The following is a 25,158-nucleotide window of genomic DNA, read 5'->3' on the forward strand; positions in this document are numbered from 1 at the left end:
TACTTGAGAAATTTGTCATGGTGTTTATCCTTAAACTGACAAAAAAGATTAGCCTATATTAAACGGAATGTGTAAAGTTATATTTTGGGCGTTCATATTTAAGTCTTTATTTCGTTTTTACATAAAAAATGCATTAAACATCACTGTAATTAATTACAAACTGATAGTAAAAGTCGTTACGAAAAACAATTACACATTAAGTCGCTCATTTACATTACTCAATGCATCATAAATGTACGTTATAAATTGTTTACAGATACATTTTTGGGGTGAGCAATAATTAACTGCTCGTAATTGCTCGTAAAAAAACGCGAAATGGCACTATTTGCCCTACTTTTTGTAGGCTACACCTGTAAATCTATATTTGGGACGCAATGTGAAGGGAAGAAGTTTGGAGTGGGTATCCATCATTGTGCAGTCAGAGTGACTCAAATGTGCATTGAGAAAGAACAGGTTCTGCTGCAGCTCCAGCTCTCTCCTTTATGGCTTCATCGAGGATATTGAGTAAGAATGTCAAGAGTGGCTTGTCTAAAACATTTATCACTAAATATGAAGACTAGACTACAAGATCATTCCATAATCACCGATGATGACACAGACGGCCAATTAGGTGGGAAAACATTAGATTAAAGTAAATAAATAAATGAATTAATAAATAATAAGAACAAGTCTTTTGAGGGCTAAAAACAATAACATTGCCTACACATTCAATTTCATACAAAGGTTTTGTTAACATAAAATACTGTCGTATGCTTAAATGAACAAAAATAGCCTACAGAAAACACGTGAGTAGGCTAAATACTGAGTATTAAATGAAAATAATCATTAAGTGGATATTCAATCAAGACATTATAACAGCTCTTTCTTTCTTTCTTTCTTTCTTTCTTTCTTTCTTTCTTTCTTTCTTTCTTTCTTTCTTTCTTTCTTTCTTTCTTTCTTCCAGAAAGTTACATTATTTTACAAATTGATTTAAAAATAATTTCATAAATGTTTTCATGAATGTGCAGTTTTTTTTTAAGGTAGAACAATAAAGACCAAAACTAGGACAAGTGAAAATATATTGCCATAATAAAAGCACATTATCGAAAATTAAGTCAAAATTATGGATGCCCTTTATTTGAATTTGAATTTCGTATAGTCCGTGAATTCGTGGAAGAAAAAATACTGAAAGCATTTCATCAATCCCGTGTCTTGTAAAGTAATATTCTTTTTATATAAAGGTATGCCAGGCATATTGTTTTGCTTTGTATTACTAGTAAAATATGCCGCACTGACAACATTTATTCATTTTAAAATGTTGTTATTAAAAAGTTATCCAATCTCGATGCTCTAATCCAGCAGTATATAACTATTTCTTTATTTTAAATATTAATCTCTTTTCATCATGACTATGGAAATTTAACGAAGAAACAGAAAATAATATTCACAAAAAAAATGCATTTACAATTAAATTTTAGCATTGCAGTTAAAATGACACCAACCACCATAACAAAAATGTTTACAAAAACATTAAGGCATAATTAGCCGACAAGTCCTCTTGCACCAGTTTTATGACTTTACGTTAAATTACATTTTCTAATTTATTGGAAACACTTTTTTTTCATTTTTAAAAAACATTTGTTGCTTTCAGTATTGGTTCGGTGTAAATATTGCTTTGAAATGTGCCTCTATATAAAAGCAGTTTCAAGCGCATGCATTCATACCGATCACTGAGAGGGTTCACGGCAAAGCATTCACCAGTAGAATTTAGCTCTTTAAACCACTAGGTGGAGATAAAAACCCCTGCAACCATGTGGTTTAGTGGAAGGCGTTCAAGCGCTGTCTTTAACATCCCTCTAGACTGGATCAAAATAAAACCAGGTCACCATAAAACCACATGCACCTGAATGACACTGAAAGAGAAAAATAAAAGTGGATATGCAGTCATACACCCTTAAACTGTAAGCTCATGTCAATCAATGTCAATGATCCAGAAACATTCATTTTCTATCACATCATGCAATAAAGATCATGACAGAGCCTGAGAAGCCCCCAAAGTGTACTCTTTCACTTCCCCCTCACAGCACCCTCTGTATGTCTTTTCCAACCAGACTTGTATACTTATAGGGAAAAAAAATTGTCCCAGGGAACCCTTATACTCACCCAGACCTTTAAAGGTGTTCTGTGAGTGGGTTAGACCAGAGAAGAACCCAGGTGGCCATATGAAGGCTGTGTTCCCCCGCCTCTTTGAACTGTACAATGTACAACTGCCAAACGAAAAAAAAAAAAAAAAGTTAATAACGTTAATAAAAATTCAAAAAGGAAATGAAGAGATGGCAACAATACATGAAATGCTAACCTAAACCACCTTAAATGTTGGCTCTCAGAATCTTGTGTCTCAATCCACCCACCGATTTGTGTGAATAACTAGCTAAATTATGAAGATGCAACCGTGAATGAATCTCCGTACTGACCAAACCCCTATATTATGAACAGGCAGCTAAATCTCTTAGTAATTAAGCTGTGCTCAGCATCAATCACGTTTCTCATACCACTGGCCACAGTTTTATAGCTGCTTCAGACACTAGCTGCTGAAAAGTTAAAAGTGAAGCCCTGTACCTGGATTATGTTGCCTTTTGATGTTTTTCTCTCAGACGTCCCTGCAAAAGACGTACGTATCCACGCGGACACACACACACACACACACACACACACACACACACACACAGACAGTCAAAAAGGCCCCTTCTGCCATTTAAAGGCCAAGGAACAAGTCAGACCACCAACAGCCACAGCAGAGACTGTTAGGCTTTTATGGGCCTTGACCGCCTATAGTGGCTTAGAATGCGTTGGGTTCAGTTTTTTTGGGTTGGAGGGATCAGTTGAGTCAGGTATAATATGGCCTCCAAAGCCCTGAGGGAAAATGGTGAGTTGTAAATCCGGGAGTCCATGAAGCTTTTTTATGGTGCACTGCGATACGAATGAGACTCGGGTCAACTTTCAATTCAGACTGAAATAAAACAAACAGAGACTAAACATGCTTAAAAGCACCGTGGCTTTTGTTTCAAGCCTCATTCAAGACAAAAGCATCAAAGAGGACAAGGAACTCATTGTGCGACGTCCTCTGAGACAATTGAATTGCGTTTGATGGCTAGGATCTAGTGACAGATGAGTGATTTCATGGAAAAACAGAGGGAAAACAAGAAGGCGTAGAGCAGGGAAGCAAAACTGCCCTTTTAAAATAGGGGGAGGAGTGATAGAAAAAGGAAAAGAACAAATGAGAAATAGAGAGGAGATAAACCACACTCCCTGCTGACACACATCCAGGTCCCTGCCTCCATAGCAGTATCCCCTGTGCCATGGGTCTTTCCTCCAGCATGGCGTTGTTTGATACAGAGACCAGGCCTCTGAAGCAACAGGGTGCCGACCCAATCACAGGCTTCGCCCATCCCCTTGGGTTACTTTTGGCATCCACTGAAAAAAAACAGATGGCGGCTTGCATTTACCAGCCCGGCTACAATGAACGCGAGGAATCTGTTGTGTTTTCCAGCCTGTGATTGTGCTCAAGGCTAAGCTCTGAACACAACAGGAAAATGTTCTACAAGCAGGATTCTTCAGTTCATATGAGTGATGCAAATTTGCATCTGTTGGGTTTCCGAAAGACTACATCTCCCAGAGGTCTTTGCGAGTCTGTAAAGCACCACTGAGTAACAGTGCTGTTGAAAGCTTTGGAGGGGACGCCAATGCTAAGCAGAGCTGCTCAAAAGGGTGTTAGCACCTGGGTGGTAAGGCAACTTTCCCATGTCATAACGGCTCTGGCAGTTTCTGTCACACCGATTGCATAGCTGTAAAAAATACTTGAAATGCACTGCATAAAACGTCATCAGATTTATTACTCTCAGCGATAACAAACCTCTGTGTTCGTCAATATGCCCTTTGTGACACTTTGACTGACAGGTCCAAGTATGTGCTGTCAATGCAGAACAATAGCCATGCTTTATTCAAAGAGCCGCTAAAAGGATGTTTGTCTGAGAGGATGGCATTGACCCAGACACCTCTAGACACTTGAAGGTGATACTATGTTCACTTCAAATTTGCCTAAACCCTTGAGGAAATCAATAGTGAAGGAGAATATAAATGCAAAAAGTCATTAGCATGACTCATAGAGAACCCATGTGGTCTTAATGACAAAGCCTCTCTCTGTAATGACCTTAGTTAATGGCTGCATTGCTAAGGGGCCCCATGTCTGCAAGACACAGACAGGCATGAGATGACAATAAGAGAGGCCCAAGCAACTATTCAACCACTGAGAATGATATCTTAAAATAGACATGTTAAAGAGAAACTTTGGAAAACAAAGCTTGGTTGGTTGTGAAATCATTTTGTCGACTGGACTCACCAAATTCAAATTCCATTATAATTTGTTTATTTTCGATATGCTTAATATAACGTGTGCACAAAACTGTAAAAATATGTTTGAAAAACCATTAGTAATTCAAATTCATGCATAAAATGTAGACATGGACAACCATTCAGTGAGTGGAAAAAGGGAAACGTAAACCCCTAATTCCTACCAAACAAGCTGTTTCTCACTTTTGGTTTATGGGCAGCACCACACACACACACTCAGGGTAAGGCTTCACACCTCATTAGCTGAAATAAAACCCATCCAAGCATTTGAACGAGCTAGGCCAGGACATTTTTACCTGCCTTTGCAATAATAAAGCAAGTATGTTTCAGGTATTACAAATTTATGTCCCGGCTTTGACTTTTAAAGCTTACAACCTAATGAATCTTTGTATTTAAAGGAATAGTTAACCCCAAAATGAAAATGTTATAATCATTTATTCACCCTTATGTGAGCCTGTATATTTTTTCCCCCATACAATTGTTACAAAAACTATAACCAACTTTCTTCGAAATATGTTCTTTTGTGTTCCATCAAGGAAAGAAATGAGTAGAGGTTTGGAACGGTATGAGGGTGAATAAATGATGACCGAATTTTCTTCTTTTTTTATTGGGTGAGCTATCACTTTAAGTCTACTTTCTTAAAAATCTTTCCATTACACAAAACATTATTTATAGTGGAAAAGCATTATTTAGATTATCAAAATATTCTTCACACTAAACTTTTAAGAACTGTTCAATGAAAAGTTCTTCAGACTTCTGTTGCATCATTGCAAAACCCCCACTTTTGGAAACTTTATTGCAGGCTATGTTTTAAATAAACTACATATAATGAAACTGATATTAAAATTGTTAAATAGCATAATAAAAATAAAGATTTCCCACATAATTTGGGTTTTTGGTTTTGCTGCATGACATTCCAACATTAGCACTTATCAGAAACTTCAAACATAAAAAAGCATGAAAACAGGAATAAAATCTGATTAGACCCAGGACAAAAACAATCTAGCTATCACATTTTCCCTTCATCGCTGTGTGGTGTGTCTGCTTTATTGGAAGGTTCTTTGGGGAATGGTTCTTCTATGGCATCATGGCAAATACCCACCTTTTGGAACCTGTAGTCTTTCTAAAACTAAAAGGACATTTTTATTCCTGTTTTTATGCTTTATATTTAGAAAGAAACTAAAGAAATATATAAGCAAATATCCCACAAATATACAATAAAATATTCCTATACTATCATATAGGCATATGTGATATATCTGTTATTTTTACTGGCAATTTAGACATGCAATGCAGTGAGATATCTGTAAAGAGTCAATTATGAATGTACTTCATGCTGTAATTGTGTATGTACCAATTAACAGACTTCCCTGTCTCACTGTGGGATTATTTCTCATGGAAAACGGTCTCATTAGGCCAAGAACTAAAACAATTTAGCTATCAAATTTTTCCATTATCACTGTGTGGTGTGTATGTAAGCTGTTATGTGGGATTTCCTGTGGCTGCGTGTCTTCTCAGTTCTAACTGTGTCCTTTCTGACTAAGGTTAATCAAGGGTTCCTCTGTCTCCAGCATTCTTTCCCTTTAGCAAGCAGGAAAGAAAGGGACAGTGACAGAGAAAATTGAGAGAGATACTTTTCCACACTGGGACAAAGGCAAGTGAAGTTTTTTTTTTAAATATATATATATATATATATATATATATATACTTTCCTGTTTCGACACAATTCACATCATTTGAATATCCTGCCTTTTTACAGATCTGGATAAAGAGATTTATGTCTGAGTGTTTCTCTGGGTTACATAGCCTTTCTTATTGCAGGGTGAAAGGTCAGGGATAATGTGTATGGGATGAAGCAGAGATGAAACACTAAAGCTTGGTTATCTCTGCGGCCCGTTTCCCACAGTAGATATGTCATAGAGGGCCTCTTTTTCCTTACCTTCCCTGACCCCTGTGCTGATGTGCGCGCCTGGATGGTTTTGTCATTTGTTGTGCTTAACATTATAGACATCGTTCACCACCAGGATAGGGCCAATCTTCGCTCTGTGCAGAAATGGCTCCTGCTGAAAAGTCTCTGATAAGTGTTGATGATGGAATGCGGTTCATGCTGATGACCGAAATTACAGGAAATAAGTTATTTGTATTATATATTTTATTAATTTATATAAATTTGCATATATACTGTATTATATATACTTTCATCGTTACTATATTTTTCAAGGAATGTTATTTTCTCCAATCAAACACTGTCAAGTATAATTTTATTTCATGTTCTGCTGAGATTGACTGATCTTTACTTTCTGTATGTGTAACAATAATAGTCATTTGGATTTTATTTTTTATTTTTTAATACAACATTTTTTCTTTTTACTTTTTCTTTTTACTTAAAATCATATAGGCACAATACATAATACTGAAGCTCTGATCCAAATACAAAGTAAGTAGATATGCACTTTTGAGAAATATAAAAATCAACTTGCTCTCTTCAAAAAAACACCATGTAGAATAAATAAAAATAAACACAGAAAGAACATGCACATGTTAATGTTAAAATTCATTGCTTTCACCTATTAAATATTTACTTAAACAAATGAAGATTCAATCTGTCATATTATACAGTATAATATTTCATGCTTAAAAATGACTTTCTTTTTTTGCATTCAATTGTTTTTAGATAAACAACATTAATAAAATCTATGGAGTATTGTTTTCACACATTGCCTTTAAAAAAATCATCCGTAAATGCAATACAAACCTTCCCCCACTGCAGAGCATTTCAGGTAACATGTGGAAGCTAATGAGTAAGTCCAGACCACATTAAGTGCATGCTGCATAGGTGCTGTACAGGGATGAACAGATAAGAAAAAGAGATAGGAAGTACCTCATACAGTGCCTCTCTTCTCTCTGAACGAGCCGTTCTCTTTGATTAGTCAAATGAGCGGAGCGTCTGGTTGTGGATGTTAACGTGATTAGGCCTTTGCGCCGATGCCTTGATGTCACATACCCTAAAACCAGAGGCTTTACCGGCACTGAAGGCCAGCTGGTAGATAGGTGGCTGGACTCTGGACAGCAGGCTGGGCTGAGGACAGCTGGGGATGGAAATAAGAGGCTCTTAATGGGCAATAACTGGACCACCCATTGCTCTTATGCCTATGAGTAACACTGAACAGGTTACCATCAAATTGACTTCTCACGGGTAATAATGCAGAAATAATTATTAAGTGTGTTAATTGAATACAGACATAAAATGATCAACACATTAAAGCGATAGTTCACCAAAAAATGAAAATTCTGTCATCATTTACCTGCCCTCATGTCGTTCCAAACTCATATGAGTTTCCTTCTTTTGTGGAACATAAAAAGAAGATATTTTGAAGAAAGTTGGTAACCAAACAATGTTGGTGACATTGACAAAAAATAAAGGATCAACATCAGGCTGAGTAAATGATTTAGAATTTTCATTTTGGGATGAACTATTACTTTAATAGAAGCATTAACATTTTAACAACTATTGTTCTGCTAAAAGCCATATAATAACCAGCAAAGAAAATTCAACATACAAATGACAGGTTTTACAGGTATCGTATTTTATTTTACAAAATCTTACCGAACAAAATGAGATTTCTTTTATCAGTATGGCCACAATTTTATATTATTTAATAACAATTTAAAATGTGTAATTAGGTAATGGCTATACAATATAAAGAGAAATAAATAGTAAGTTTGGATTATAGAGCAAGATTTCTACATTTTCATTGTTTCATTCTTTGCTGTTTTTTCAAATATTAAACACAGCTCTCAAACACCTTATGATTATATTAATGAATGATATATCACTTTTAACCATGTTTATAGGTGAACATATACTATGTAATATCTTACTGTGCTAATATTAAAGTAAACATGCATTCAAATCATTATTATTATTTTTTTGATTACATCAAATTTTTAAATAGTTCATTGCATCAAACAAATCAAAGAGTAAATATTTTAAATAAATGTAATTTAAACACACACACACACACACACGTTTTAGCACACATCTACAAAGTCTTGTTTAGATCACTCAAGATAAGTTTAATATATTACCTAAAAAAATCACTACAAATTCATATTAAGTGGACTACTCTCTCTCTCTTTTTAAAATGTTATACATACAGCCTCAATTATTCATTTATATCAGTGCACTATAGAAAATACAAATATTATAAAACATTCTCATAATAAATGACCAACATCAGCAATTTCCATGATTAAAAAAAGAGAGAACACTGGAGTTGGCAATGCTGTGGTATCTGGGGGAAAACTATGCAATCACTGAAAATCTTGGAAACAGTTTCTAGGCTCCATGTTTCATGTGTAAATCGTAGTGGTTCTACACAATAGCCACTCTGGTTTCTGCAGTTCTGAAGGCCTTTTGTACGGCTCTGTGTGTGTGGGCACACAAGCATCGGGCACACCCTAATAACACTGTCCGGGACTGCAGTCTTCTTCATGGCTATTCGTGCAGTCACAAGCAATTAGGAGAATCATCTCTCTGTAACACTAAGGTTAGCAGCATGCCAGCTTTCATCTTCACTGTCCGTCTCAGTCTGCGGGTGGCATTGTCAAAGACCGCCATTATCCAGGCTCGCAACTGCCGGGCCAGAAATAAATGATATTGTTGAGTCGAAAAGTCTTGCATGCAGACTGCCAGAAAGCCATTGAGGATTTCCCTAACTGCTGTGTGGGAAGCATTTCTTCATCTTTAAATAAATACATTTAGCTCTGACCCAGTGTTTAAGTGACCACTGATAAGTGGCCAAGCGTGTATGTTTTGGTCAGTATGAGTGCCCTCATCCACTAGCAGCATGATACAGTATGTGAGAGGGCAACGCGAGGAGCAAAAGGGAAGCAGGAAGCCATAAATCAGAGAAACTTTCCGACTGATTGCCCTCGCTAAATCAAATCAGCGAGCAAATGCTTGAATTCTCTCCCTGTCGCCCTAACCCGATTTCAAAACCGGCTCCGCAAAACATTGGATCAGTGAATGAAGCCTTGGGACTGAGAGAGGATGTCCAAAGCCAGTCCAACGAACACAGGCTCGCAAACTCAAACCCTGGTCAGGCAACCACTGACACTCGCCAGATACGCAGCAGCCCCAGTGTTAATCCGTTTAGCCTCGGCCACACTGTGGTTCTGCGTAGCCATCGGCTTTTGTTTTGGCTTTGTGAAAAGAAGATCTAACCGAATTTTGGGATGGGTAATTGATGCCAGCGTGTATGGTTGTTCTTGGAACAGGAGAAGGAGAGTTGATAACATGGTTATATTGTATACACAACGATTAATCGTAATGTGAAACAGACACAGTGTCTTAGCTGACTTTGTTATTTGTCCATTCCGCATCGTGAAATGTGGTCTGCCTGTGATTTATTGAATCAATGACATAATGTTGCTTTTACCAATCTCATAATGTTTTTTTATGCTTCAAATCCTTTATTTGGCTAATACGATAACCATCCATGCCTCGTACGTAAAATTCAGCTTCCTTTACTCTAATGCGTCTCTTGACTTTTAAGAGGAGGCGAAAGTTCCACATTTCCAAACTCCACTCTCATTCTGTAAATATGTGCTTTTAAAAGTTTGCATTTATCAGTAGTTTTGGGAGAACTAGGATTCTTATCCATATCTTAGCGAAGAGAGGGATCAGAGGTCAAAGTTCACCTTGTAGTTCCTAAAAGTGATGATAGGCTCAGCAAGGCTCTGATAAGAAGGAGCCACCAAGCTCTGCGTATTCTGGAGCCATCAGTCCAGAGATAAAGGAAATCTACACCCTGAAATACCGATTTTTTTATTTTTATGCTTTGACTGACATTTGAAACTTCTTGTGATTCTCATAAAAGAAAATGTAAACACACTGTATTTTGTAGTGCATTTTAAATGGTCATTTCTATTTATTTTATACTACCACACAAGTATTAAAAGGTTAATGTATTTTCAATGTCAAATCTCTTCTAGTTTATTGATCTTATTATCAATGTTATTATAATGTTGTGTAGTCGGTTTTGCTCCATGTAAGATCATTAGATGAATTGTTTCTGTTTCCAGAAAGCTGCTGATTAAACTGCGAGTTTGGTCTGGATTGTGTATTATGTGTCATGAAGACAAACAGGAAACAAGGTTCACAGAATGCAGACTCAGATTTTTATTTTTTTGTGGGATTTAGCTCTCAAGGAAAAAACACTGTAGGGCTTGACTGCAAATAATAAAAAGTAATGCTACTATTTTTTAACGAATGATACTACTACTTTCTTGTACTGGTGCTCATTATTGCAACTTGTTTGCTTCATTTGAGTAGGGAACAGTAGCTCCCTGTTGAAAAAAAAAAAGGAAAAGGAAAAGGAGTTTTGTGCAAACTGTTTTCCTACTGTTAATGGAACAACACCTTAGTCCATTCACATTGTCTACAATAAATGTTTTGAGTCCAATATAAACATGGAAATAGTCCGTAGATCAACAAGCAAGGTAACTAAGGAAATATTTACATTTGAATGGCTCTAATAGGGAGAGAGGCAAAATGCCAGCAGAGCCACAAGTGGTCAGTTAGTTGTCAGCTCTGCCAGGTATAATGCCTCTGCTCTACCCAAAGATACTGCAGAGTTTACATTTTCCAAGTGGTGTGGACAGCAGATCTGAGTAATCTGTGGAAACATTTGCTTTAAGATATTCTACACCATGACAGATCATCAGAGCTCATTACAAATTATGTTTACCTTTAGTTAAGACCATTCCAATTTTCTGAAAAGGATAAGGTATAGCCTTTATATACAGTATTTATTTTATATAATTATATATTTAATGTTAAATTCTGTGGTTGTTTAATTGTATAATATTATTGTCATGTATATTGTGTGGGCATGGACCATAAAGTATGAATTTACAATCTATGAAATAATGCAATTATTAATAATTGCAACAAAGTTGTCGGAAATACAAACGTTCTTACTTTGAGAACATTAAATATATAATATCCAGATAATATAGATATAAATAAAACACACTTTTATTTTCCTACAAGTTCCCAAGGGAATGTTTTGTCTCTAAATGAAAGTTAAATTACCCTTTTCAACCAGTTGAAGAAACACTGAAACAGTTTTCCTTTTGATGCTACAGGTGGTATTTGATCATGTTTCCTAAGTTTTCCCACATTTTCACTGTACCCTGACAGCTGTATCACCACTCCCAAAAACTGCTTTTAGCAGGTATATAAAATAAACTTAAAAAGTATCTTCATAAAATGAAGTTGATTTTTGCAGTAAAGATGACATGAACAAAAGACAAAGATGTCAGAGGTATGTTTTTCATGGTTCCTGGTTTTCATTTACCACTGTATGCTGGAGACTGATGGCCAATGTCACAACACTAAAGCCCTTACTGATTTATCACCTAATCAGCAGCTAAATGGGAAAAAACAATGTATCATTGTTTTTGGAACACTATTAGGATTTGGAATTCTTAATGTGTACTCACTTTGTTCTTATACACACACATATTTCTGTACGGAGAGCACCAATATGGTTCTGATTTGGATGTTCTTGCCCTCTCAGACATTTCCTCTCAAAGAGAAGGGCTGAATTGGAGCAAATAATTCAGGTGTGCCAGTTTGTAAAGAGAAATAGTAAATAGAGGTAAAGAGGAAAATGCATGAGTGGAAGAAAAGAGGAAGAGAGAAAGGTTAGCGGTTGTAGAAATAAGAGAGGAGAGGAAAGCGAGAGACATTTTAGGTTTTCAGATAAAAGCGCAGCACACCCTGTATCCCCAGACATTTTTATGACCCCCTTTCAAGATTACTGTGCAGAAATACCGCGGCTCATTTGGAAATCAATTAGCCGGCAGGGTGATGAGGTGTAGGCCTCTCTCAGCCTGACACCCGCTGTCCCCGAATTATTGTCAGCACTAGCGTGGCTCACACCCACCTCCGCTTTTGGGCATCTGGACTACACATGTTGGCTCTCTCTGTCTGAAGGCCCCTCTCCCTGAAGCAGCTAAGCTCTCCACACCAACAGTGAATCCCTCGCAGCACTATTGAGATTAGATGAACATTTTAGCGATGTGATAGAGAACCTCTCGATGCTTTGATCCTCCGGCGGATCATCTGCACGAGTGGCGAGGAGTTAAATACACAGACTACAGCAACGTGTCTACATTCATTTATATTGCATGCTGTCGAGGCAGCTTTTGAAAAACAACCACAGTTTGCATTCTGATAGGAAAACAAGGGAAGCGAATGTCAAGCACTTGGCTGAGGAACGGCGCCAGAGTTGTTCTACAGTAGGAGTTTGGCTTCAGGATCTCAAGCAGATATGCAGTAAATGTCCTTGAATGGGATTGTGTTGTCTCAGCACGGTGAGGTCACCACCGGCGTTGGGGGTGCCAGGGTCCCAAGCCACCACTTCTGGCCTGCTGTTTGATAATTTAACCCCCCCACTCCACCACCACCTCTTAGCTGCCCCCCCGGTCTCCCTCCCCTTGCTTGGGCACTGCATGCTGATTAGGACCCAGCTAGGTGCCAGTGTTATCTGTGTTAGTGCAGAAAAGGTTACACTACACTAACAAGAATGTCCCTGGTCATGCATGACAAAGTCCAGCTGTCTGCTATCCAGCAAACGCTGGCTCGATGTTCAGAAGGTTCCACTTAAAAGCCGCTGGCAGGGGGTTCGGGAATGGGGCGAGCTGGAGGCGTCTCTGGAGATTACAGATTCTAACTAGCCGTTTCCACCTCAGAGAGGAATGGACCGGCTCATTGTGCTGCTATTGGCCCTCACTCGTTGCTGTAGTTTGGGCTAGGCAGATGAAATCATTTACCTTTATAACCTCTTGAACTTTTGTGGTAGTTTTTGCTTTGTTCATCAAGGTAACGATGCTGTATTAGCGTTAGGTTGAGTCTATGACAAGAACAATAACAACTTCATGTAAAATATAATAGCAAAACCTGTACAAAAACTAGAGGAACAAATTTAAATAAATAAATAAATATTTCATTAAATTATTAACTTCAAGCCCTTCTTTTCAAATAAATAAATATTTTTTTAATCTCATGAAATGTTTTTAATATTAGCATATAATCTTGAAGCCTTTTTTATCAAATAAATATTTTGTATATTTCATTAAATGTTTTTGATATTAGCTTATTAACTTTTCTTCTTATCACATAAATAAATAAATATTTCATGAAATGTTTTTGATATTAGCATATTAACTACAAACCTTTCTTAAAGAAATAAATATTTAATGAAATGTTTTTGAAATTGGCGTATTAACTACAAACCTTTCTTATATAAATAAATAAATATTTCATGAAATGTTTTTGATATTGGCGTATTAACTACAAACCTTTCTTAAATAAATAAACAAATAAACAAATATTGTTTATATTTCATGAAATGTTTTTGAAATTGGCGTATTAACTACAAACCTTTCTTAAATAAATAAACAAATTTATATTTTTTTATATTTCATGAAATGTTTTTGATATTAGTGTATTAACTACAAACCTTTCTTAAATAAATAAATAAATATTTCATGAAATGTTTTTGATATTAGTGTATTAACTACAAACCTTTCTTATATAAATAAATAAATATTTCATGAAATGTTTTTGATATTAGCATATTAACTACAAACCTTTCTTAAATTAATACATATTTTTTACATGTCATGAAATGTTTTTGATATTAGCAAATTAATGTCAAGTCTGTCTTATCACTCTCCTTTCTTTTGCTTTTCTGTTGTTTCATTTAAATCAAACGGTGCTGATAAAAAAGCGGGCACCAACACAGACAGCTAAATGATAGATGCCGGTCTTTTGTCACCACAGCCTTTGTCACATGACCAGTTGTACTCTATTATCCTGTCAGGCTGTTGATAATGGAGGAGATTGCTTGTTTAGACTATGTAGCGACTCCCTTTAATTCACCGTGGCTCCACAGTGACACCTTTAAATGGCCATCATTGGAAAATCCACATTTTCCAGAAGGACTTAAAACAACAGGAGCCTGGCTGGAGCAAAATTATCTCCTCTTTAGGCCTAATTACCTCCTCACATTTAATCTGCAATCTGTTCCAAATTCATCCCATTGCAGACCAGTAAGTGGCGACTGCCAAGAAGAACTACTCAAAAGAGATATGTTTCAACTATTAGACATGGACAAACAGAAGAAAAATAATGGGAATGTGAATCCTAGAAAGTTGTAGACCAAAAGGAAATTTTGTGGAAATGTGGTCAGAGAACAACCTGGGGCTGATCTTTAATCATTCATTCATGATTTTTTTTTCTTATTCTACACAGTCGATGTAAGTGTTCGCATGAGCGTCCATCTCAGAAAAACAGATGATCTTTTGATCTCAAAACGATCATTCATTTGAATCCGATCAGAGGGTCAGCTTTAGAGCAGCGATATGTAACGACCACATCACAGTGACCTAATACGTTTAAAAACGATCCAAGGCAATAATCGGAAATGCAGTACAGTGCTCCATTGTCTGGGATGAAGCAGCAGCTTGTCTCCCAAAAGGCCCCTTGGAGTCCACCATTCCCCACTCATAAGGTCATCATTGTCAAAATTGCAAAAACCGACAGTTTTTCCCCATGACATATAAATCACACTCAATTTTGAGAAGCTCAAACAACATCACAGACCTTGATCTCAGACTGAGAGCTACAAGGGGTTGGTACGGGACCCGTCTATTCACATTTTTTCCCCGAACAGCTGTGATTTAGGAAGTGGTGTTATGGAACAGAACATTTGCAGTGGAGGATCCAGTGAAACAGTCCAAATTTGTAAAGTGCTACTGACAGTTAAATCAAGCAGTGGTTAGAGCTCTGCTGAAAGGTGACAGAACTTAACCGCTAGATCTTGTTAATGTAGAGTGGTTTCTATGCTCTGAGGCCTTGGGAATGGTGTCCTTTAAAATATTTGTTCTAGAAAGCCGTATTGCTATATGCAGTATATAATCATTTTAGGGCAGCTTTTCACAACATAGGCGTGGAATCTCAACAACGAAGTGACACCAAGGACACCAATGTGAAAATCCGTTTTGAGAAAAGTAAACACAATGAATCTTGTTTCTGCATCAACTTCCAACTCCTTGGAAATATTGCCATGGAGACCCCATTTGTGATCATCTGGTCAAGAAGAGTTTATGTTTTCCCACAATTATAACTCATTTTTTTTAATAGCGACTTCTCAGCGGCCATGACAGACTGCTGTGCTGCTACAAGCTAAACTATTTCCGAGTTCAAGGGGAATTAGCAGAGCTTTGTGTGGTAAGTGACTTCATAATTCAATTATTTTATGAACAAGCAATTACCTGAGAGAACTGTTGTGAAGCCTGATAGCCTAATACATCCAGTCACAACAATCACTAAAGATTGCTTCCTGGAAAAGCGAACACAGCGGAACATCTAAAGCTCAAGCAGCAACATATCAAGTACTAACATGCAGTAACAAAATAATAATATTCAACAAATCTCTTTAATATGCTAAAAAATCCCCATTCTTTAATTTCTTTGTATTAAAATAAGTTTTAATACTTTAGGGGAGTGCATAAAGTATAAGGTGTCAGAGTGATAGAACAGTCTTGATATCATTAAAAAAAAATCACATTTAAAGAAAAGAAATCTTATGAATTACTTTGGCTTGTTATTTTACTACTACTACTAACTTCTTTTTTCAGTATTTTAACAAAACTTCTTTACTGCTTATTAATAAATCTTTTGTCTATCAAATCAAATTTATGTAGTGCAACCAACATTAAGCAGAGAGAGCATCTGCAAACCCTCATGACTGTCAAAATTACAATAAAAAAAGATGCAATATCAGTTATTTTGACATTTTTAAATCACAAAATGTAATTATATTTATGAATGAATAATTCACAATATTTTAGATTTTACATTTACTAATACCTTAAAAAAAAAAAAAAAAACATTTGACCTTGAAAAATTAAACATTGAAAACATTTGCATGTACACAAATAAAACTTTTCAAAGTATAGGGAAATATGAAATATAAAACATTTAACATTTTTAGAGTAATTCAATTTATTGTAAGATGTATAAAGATTTTTCAAAGCAATACGAAATCAACGATTACATTACATGTGACAAACTTTATTTTAATTTTCTTTTTTTTACTCATATAACAACAGAACATTGTTATGTACATTGTCATTTAACAACAGGACAGTGTGACTTTTTATTTAAAAACAGAATGCATATAATTTTTAAAAAGAGGGGAACAAAGAGAGAATGAGCATCATGTAGCTTTCCTATACTGTAGCAGAGAGCAAATGTAATGCAGAGTGCAGTATGGATGATAGAGGCTCAGCTGTGTACATTCAGTAGATGGCAGCTTCTTCCTGTAGCATTAAAACAAAATAAACCGCTTGACATTCAGGAGCTGCAATTATTTTGCTTGTTAAATTTCAAAGTAGCACAGCTGTATGGATTAGACAAGAACAACTACCACAACCATTTTTCTTTCCATGGCACGCATCCTTACACGCTTAGGATTGCTGGAACAACAAGCAAGCCAGTAATGTTAACGTGTGTAAGTGCAGCAAGTGCTTTATATTTCTACATTCATCACCATAATAATCTGATTGGAGTAACTAGATCTGCTGCAATTTGGCAAGCGGTTTTCTTGCTCAATAGTTTCTGATTAGGATTTGTGGAATCTCGTGCCGTTTCAGAATCCTTTTCATCACATAAGCCCGCAATCATCTTCAAACCAACCGTCCATTAGAGCCCACATGTTCTTTCCTCGATGTCCGAGATCTGCTCGCCAAATTCCGGCACCTCCAGCATAAAAGCTAATGTGTATCCTACTCACTCAGTATTTCACTCTACAGCATCACTTCAGAGAAGCCAGATGCCGGAGGTTGGATCTACCGTCCGGTCATCAGACATTGACTGAGAGATGAAAATAAGGTCAATCTCCTCACAACAAAAGCGTGGCAGAGACACAGCCGCCGATACGCTCCGAGATCAATGAGGCCTTGCCAGAGTCCTCCTCTCATAACCTTAAATCACAGGTACTTCAAAGACTAGGATGGGGCTGGAGATCCATGGAATGGGTTGAGAAGGGGGGACAGTGGCCTGCGGTGCCCTGGATCAGCTTGTGCTATCTGCCCTGGTCAGCTTGACCTCTAGGATAGCCCATCTCACCCTGCAGTGTACCGCACCATAAATTCACTCTGCATGCTGTTAATGTTGCAAACTGGGAGCCAGGTTTCAGACTTCAGCGCACAAGTGTCCATAAAGCATTCACAGGAATGTTACACATTTGCTAATCAAGACTGTGCTGTTCGGGAAGGTGGTCACACCGGGTAATGAGGTAATATGTTCCCTATAAAGAGACATTTTGTGTTTGTAAGTGTTCATTCTAGGGTTTATCTCTAAACCCTTGTGTGAACATACGATGGGGTTGGAATTTGCAGTTTGAATAGTTTAAATTTTAAAGTTAAAAAATAAGTTACAAACAATTCTACTAAACTAATATTTCTTAGTGTTACAGCTGATCAAAGGAGAAGATTATACAAACACCAGCTGTTTTTTTTTTTTTTTGTCACCAAGGCTGTATTTATTTGATCAAAAAATGTTATATTGTCAAATATTATTAGAATTTAAAATGGTTTTCTATTTGAATATACTGAAAATGTATTCCTACGAAGGCAAAGCTGAATTTTTAGCAGCCATTACTTCAGGTTCACATAATCCTTTAGAAATTATTCTAATATGCTGATTTGATGCTTAAGAAATCTTTCTTATTAAGAAATGTACTGCTTAAAAAATGTACTGCTTAATATTTTTTTTGTGTAAACTGTGAACCCTCTTATGAACACATTAATTTCAGTAGATATTATTTAACTTTATAATGTATTTTACAGTATTTACATTTACCTTTCTCAATAAATTTTATATTAGGTGCCTTTAACTACTGAACTACTTACATCAAAAAACTACTACTACTTGCATCAAAAAATAAGTGCAATGTATAGTAACACTTTATTTTAAGGTATCCTTGGTAAACGCTACATGTATTTACTATTATAATAACAATAAATAATGCACAACTACATTCAAGTAACCGCAAGCCAAACCCTAACCCTAACCATATAGTAAGTACATGTAGTTAATTAATATTACTCAGCACTTAAACATATAATTACACTGTAACAAGGACACCTTAAAATAAAGTGTAATCCAATGTACTTTTTGTGTTCATATTGTATAGCAAAACACTTGCTGCTATTGAGGTGGGATATAAGATATATATATAAAGAGATAAATAAATTGTACTGAATATATACTATTGTAGGTATACTGGATGTGCTACCATGCTTTTGGATTATTTATCCAATATATTGGATACTATATTTATCCAATATATTGGATATATTGAAACTACCTTTTTATTTGAACTATTTCATAAAATGTACTAAGTTTAATTTAAAATTATTCATTTAAAGGGCATGCCTTCTAAACACTGAAAATGAACCACAGACCCCCCTGTGAAATCTACACATCGCTGCAACCATAAATCTCAGTTGGAGTCATGGACTCTAAACACTAAATAAAATCCCTACCTGCTTCTCACGATTCCGTGTGCGTGCATACATGCGTGTCTACGCATGACATAACGTGGGAAAACCCAAACAGAGATAGCGGCGCGAGCCAGTGACATACTCGCAGCAGGTCCGCTGGGCCCCTCTCCCCCTCAGAAGCCCAGATACTAATGACGACTGTTAACATTCCTCCCTTCAGCCTCACATGTGCTCTGGCGCCCTGAAGAGCGCAGAGAAGAGGGGTCTAACACCGCTGACAGATCAGAGCTTTCTCACCTGTAGTCCAAAGCTTCAGTGCACGCAAATGCGGCTCAGTGGGCAAAGGTCAGCTGGCAGTCCATTTGATGGGTGTTGTGGATTTACAAATCGGCCCCCTTGTTATACAGATAATTTTTCATTGCTTATTGAAAGCAGAATGAACAAATCTGAATGTACCTATTCACAAATGTTATATAACATAAGTGACAAAGCTATACATGTTACCTATAAAGATATCATTTTCATTTTGTATGTACATATTTTAATAATATCTATATGATATTTTGTACATGGTATTATATGTTGCAATCATATGTCAACAAATGCAACTTGTACAAAATACAATGTTCATATGTTCTTTTAAAAACTTGTAAAAGTAGTAATATTTTAAAGTCTTAATATAATATAATGTAATATAAACATGTATTGACAGGTTTTAGAATACACATGATATATATATATATATATATATATATATATATATATATATATATATATATATATATATATATATATATATATATACCTGTATATCATATCTCCAAAACTGTATTAAACATATATAAACATACATATTTGTATGGACTGTATGGTAATACATGAAATTGTTCCAGTCTCCAGGTTTTATATATTTTTTTACAATGATAATATATATTTATATGGAAATGTAATATGCATACACATACATAAATACATTTGCACATGGCTATGTAAGCCATCTTTTGTAAGTAGCATTCAATTGTTTTTTTTTTGTTGTTGTTTTTTTCCACAGAAATGTGTTTTGGTTGTGCTTTATGAATAAAGTCCACCATCCGTTACAATACTTGTTTGGCATGATAACACAAATTCTCCACTATCTAGAAAAGACTATTATCCACTATTCTCCAAATCTAGAAAAGAGCAATGCATCAATTTCTGCAAAATTTCACTCTGAACTCTGAAACAGGTTGTGCCGTTACCCTTCTTTTGAATGGACTGCTTGCTGTGGGTTTCATGACACACATCCAATTTGAAATAATGCGACTCACTTGTTTCTGGTTATGTGTGTTTACAATCTGCTGCAGTTGCCTAGTTCCCAAATCGGCACTTTTAATGTTTGCGAGCGGATTTCATATACAGACATTTTCAGTGACAGAAAAAGAAACTTTGCTGTTTGCAGTATCTTCAAAACTAAATGGAATATTAGATTTTTCAAGCAGTCGTGGCCTAATGGAAAGAGAGTTGGACTTGTAACCCGAAGGTCGTAGGTTCGAGTCTCAGGTCCGGCAGGGATTGTAGGTGGGGGCGTGAAAAACCAACGACTGAGGTGAGACCCTTGAGCAAGGCACCGGACCCCCAACTGCTCCCCAGGCACCGCAGCAATGGCTGCCCACTGCTCCGGGTGTATGTTCACTACTGTGTGTACACTTGGATGGGTTAAATGCAGAGCACAAATTCCGAGTATGGGTCACCATACTTGGCCACTCACCACTTCTCTTTCCCTTTCCAGTCCATGCAATTTGAGAAAGTAGTGACTGGTACTGTACATATAAAGCAGATAATTTCTCCTCACATGAAAGTCTAGTAGCTAAAGGGCTCTGTAATATCTGAAGAAAGCTATCCATTAGCATTCCCATTCATCTCAAGGGAAGTTGCTCAGTTGGTGCAGAATATACAGATAATCAGATGGGTAAATGGATAGTTTCAGCGTTTACCAGCAGGGGCTAAGTGGACATTGCTAACCAGCCAAATGCTGACCCTTTGGTAGTAGCAGAGATTTCTCCATAAGATTAGCTTGAACTACAAATCCCAGAGAGTTGAAGGAGACTAGTAAATGGTTTAGTGCCAGCGGCCTTCCAGTACAGCACCTACACCCTTCAAACACTGCAATGCTCCATTGTGTGGGAGAGTGTTGGATTCACTCTACTAATAACACAAAACCACTCCGTTAAAAGCATGGTTTCATTACAGTTTGTTACAGTTTTTTTTTTTTTTTTAACTATTTAATTGTTGAAATGTAAATGAAAGTTCATTGATAAGAATTTCTTCTTTATTTACAAGCCTGTTTCTCTTTCACTGATTGGACTGTTTTTGAAGCTGCTGCCACCGATCTGGACGAGCTCACAGAGACTGTAACTACATATATCAGTTTATGTGAGGATATGTGCATTCCTTCCAGGACTCATTTAACCTACAACAATGACAAACCATGGTTCACTGCAAAACTCAGACAGCTCCGTCAGGCCAAAGAAGATGCTTACAGAAAGGGGTATAAAGTCTTGTACAAACAGGCCAAATACACACTGGAAAAGGAGATCAGAGTGGCAAACAGGAATTATTCTGACAAGCTAAGGAACAAATTATCTTCCAGTGATTCTGCTTCAGTGTGGAAAGGTATGAAAGATATCACCAGTTACAAGACACCATCCCCCAGCACTCTGGAGAATCAACAACTAGCAGACGACCTGAATGAGTTTTATTGCAGGCTTGAAAAATCACCCCACACCCGCTCTGAACACCTCTCCACACAACCATTCACACCTGCAGCAACCCCCCTCTCCCCCACACCTACAATTCAGATCAGCGAAGACTAGGTGCGCTTAAGAAAGAACAAAAGAAGGAAAGCACCAGGCCCAGACAGTGTGTCACCAGCCTGCCTAAAAACCTGTGCTGACCAGCTGGCCCCCATCTTCGCACAGATCTTCAACAGATCCCTCGAGCTGTGCGAATTCCCCTCATGCTTCAAATGCTCCACCATCATCCCCGTCCCAAAGAAACCCAAAATTACTGGACTTAATGACTACAGACCTGTGGCTCTAAAGTCTGTGGCCATGAAATCATTTGAAAGACTGGGTTTGGCTTATCTGAAGGGCATCACTGGACCCCTGCAATTTGCCTACAGAGCAAACAAGTCTGTGGATGATGCAGTCAATATGGGACTGCACTTCATCCTGCAGCATCTGGACAGACCAGGATCCTGTTTGTGGACTGCGGCTCCGCTTTTAACACCATCATCACGGACACCCTTCAGAATAAACTGACACAGCTCTCCGTCCCCACCTCCGTCTGTCAGTGGATCACCAGCTTCCTGACAGACAGGCAGCAGCAAGTGAGGCTGGGAAAATACACATCCAGCACCCATACGATCAGCACTGGAGCTCCTCAGGGCTGCATTCTCTCCCCACTGCTCTTCTCCCTCTACACGAATGACTGCACATCTAAAGACCCCTCTGTCAAGCTTCTGAAGTTTGCAGACGACACGACACTGATCGGCCTCATTCAGGATGGTGACGAGTCTGCTTACAGACAGGAGGTTAAGGAGCTAGCTGTATGGTGCAGTCTTAACAACCTGGAGCTTAACACACTCAAAACTGTGGAGATGATCGTGGACTTCAGGAGAAACCCCCCTGCACTCCCCCGACTCACCATCATGAACAGCACTGTGACTGCAGTGGAGTCATTCAGATTCCTGGGCACCACGATCTCTCAGGACCTGAAGTGGGACATTCACATTGACTCTATTGTCAAAAAGGCCCAGCAGAGGTTGCACTTCCTTCGCCAGCTGAGGAAGTTCAACCTGCCACAGGAGCTGCTGGAACAGTTCTACTCCGCCATCATTTAATCCGTACTCTGCACTTCAATAACTGTCTGGTTCAGCTCAGCTACCAAATCTGACCTCAGAAGACTACGGAGGGTAATTCGGACTGCTGAGCGAATCATTGGTACAACCCTCCCCACTCTTCAAGAACTGTACTCATCCAGAGAGAGCAAAAGGGCTGGCAAAATCACTCTGGACCCCTCACATCCGGCACACTCCCTCTTTGAACTGTTACCGTCTAGTCGACGCTACAGAGCTCTGAGCACCAGAACGACCAGACACAGGAACAGTTTCTTCCCTCAGGCAATCCATCTCATGAACACTTGACAATAAAATGTGAAACACACAACTCTGTTATACATTATTTATTCACCACACTTATTTTTTTTTTTTCCATTTCAAATTTGCACATATCAGACCTGTACACACATAATTGTCTATATTATATATAGTGATTTTGCTGTTTTGTACATTGCCTATTTGGATATTATTCTATTATTATCTGTGTCCTGTCCTGTTGCTGTCTTTCTGTTGCACTGTGGAGCTTCTGTCACGATGACAAATACCTCCTGTGTGTAAACATACTTGGCCAATAAAGCTCACTTCCTGCAAATATGGAACAAATAAAGGGTCTCAATTAAATATGTGCAATTTCACATGATTAGTGCAACTTGTCACATGACCAGAGCAATTTATTTACAGTTTGCACCTTGAGAAGATCCATCAAAACTCCAAAACAAAAGGCTAGTAAAGTATGTTAACAAAGATATGACAAAGGTTTTTGGTACATGCATTTGCATATATTCAGTTTTGTTGAGTGTGGTCATAGAATGAGTAAACGTGTTGGCGGTCACAATAGTGACTGGTGGGATAATGGTGAACTTTATTTTACAATATAATCCAATGGCAGTTGCTAGTGAAAATGACAATTAAAATGTTGCAATGATAAAATATTGCACTAAATTAAAATGTTAGAAAAATTTTACAAAAATGATGTTGCAATACTCATAGCATTGAAATAAAAAAAAATTGATACTATATTTCAGAAAAAAGTAACAATTTTGAAATGCAGTGATGGTTGAATTTTTGTTTTTTATCTCAGTGTTCCTATCAATGTTGCATAAGGTTTTTTTATGCATAATAGTAACCCTAGAATGTGACCAAACAGTTTAATTTTATGACTGCAGAAATATGTGATTTCAGTTCACTCCAAATCCCACCGGTCAATATTGTGACCGAACATAAAACTATTTTTTACACGTTTTTCCAAAAAAAATTGATTATTTCAAAGGGTTACTAATGACACTGTAACGAGGAGGCAGTGTCTTTAAGATCCATGTGCAGCTTTATTATCACACAAGAATGGTCATACAAGCATAAGTCAATCACAGGCGTCAGGCACCACGTAGGCAGGGCAGAATCATAAACAGAGTTCGGTCTAGAGGTCTGGGCAGGCGGCAGACAGATAACAAAACAGATCAGCAAGGCAGGCAGAGTCAGATTAGGCAGGCAGAGTTCTTTCATAAACGGGTAAACAGTCCAGGTCGGCAACAGGAAATCAAACAGGGGATAAACGCTCAGAAATGTCTGCATGGCAAGAACAAGACTTCGCAAAGAGAGCAAGGGTGGAGCAGATTAAATAGACCAGTCAATGGGGAACACCTGTGCAGGTAATCAGTCTCAGGTACGGGGTGTGATGGGAAATGAAGTCCGAATGACAGAGTTAATACTCGGGTGAGGGTTTCCTCTGATGGTGATCGGAGGGAGCCACAGAGGCTGAGTTCGTGACAGAGCCCCTCCCCTGTGAGCGGCTCTGACAAACGACGCCGGGGTCTTCCACGGGGTCTCGGGGCCGGCCTATCCGGATGGTCTCGATGAAAGTCTGCGGTAAGAGAAGGATCCAAGATGTCCTCTGCACTGACCCATGATTGTTCCTCCGGGCCGTACCCCTCCCAGTCCACTAGATACTGAAGTATCCTGCCCAGGCGACAAGAGTCCAGAATCTCTCTGACTTGATATGCCTCCTCGCCATCTATGATCATGGGAGGAGCCCTCTGGTCACCAGCCTCCTCCTGGACCTCCGCTCCTCTCGGACCACCAGCGGGCTTGAGCAGGGAGACATGAAAAGTGGATTAGATACGGTAATGAGCAGGTAGAGCCAAACAAAAGGAAACAGGAGTTATTTGTCTGAGGATTTTGAATGGACCCGCGTACCTGGGACTGAGCTTCTTGCAGGGTAGTCAGAGATGAAGGTCCCGAGTAGACAGCCAGACCCACTGACCAGGTTGATAATTGGGATTGATGCATCGGAGACGATTGGCTTGTTC

Source organism: Barbus barbus (assembly GCF_936440315.1).
Source record: "Barbus barbus genome assembly, chromosome: 7".
Lineage (NCBI taxonomy): Eukaryota > Metazoa > Chordata > Actinopteri > Cypriniformes > Cyprinidae > Barbus > Barbus barbus.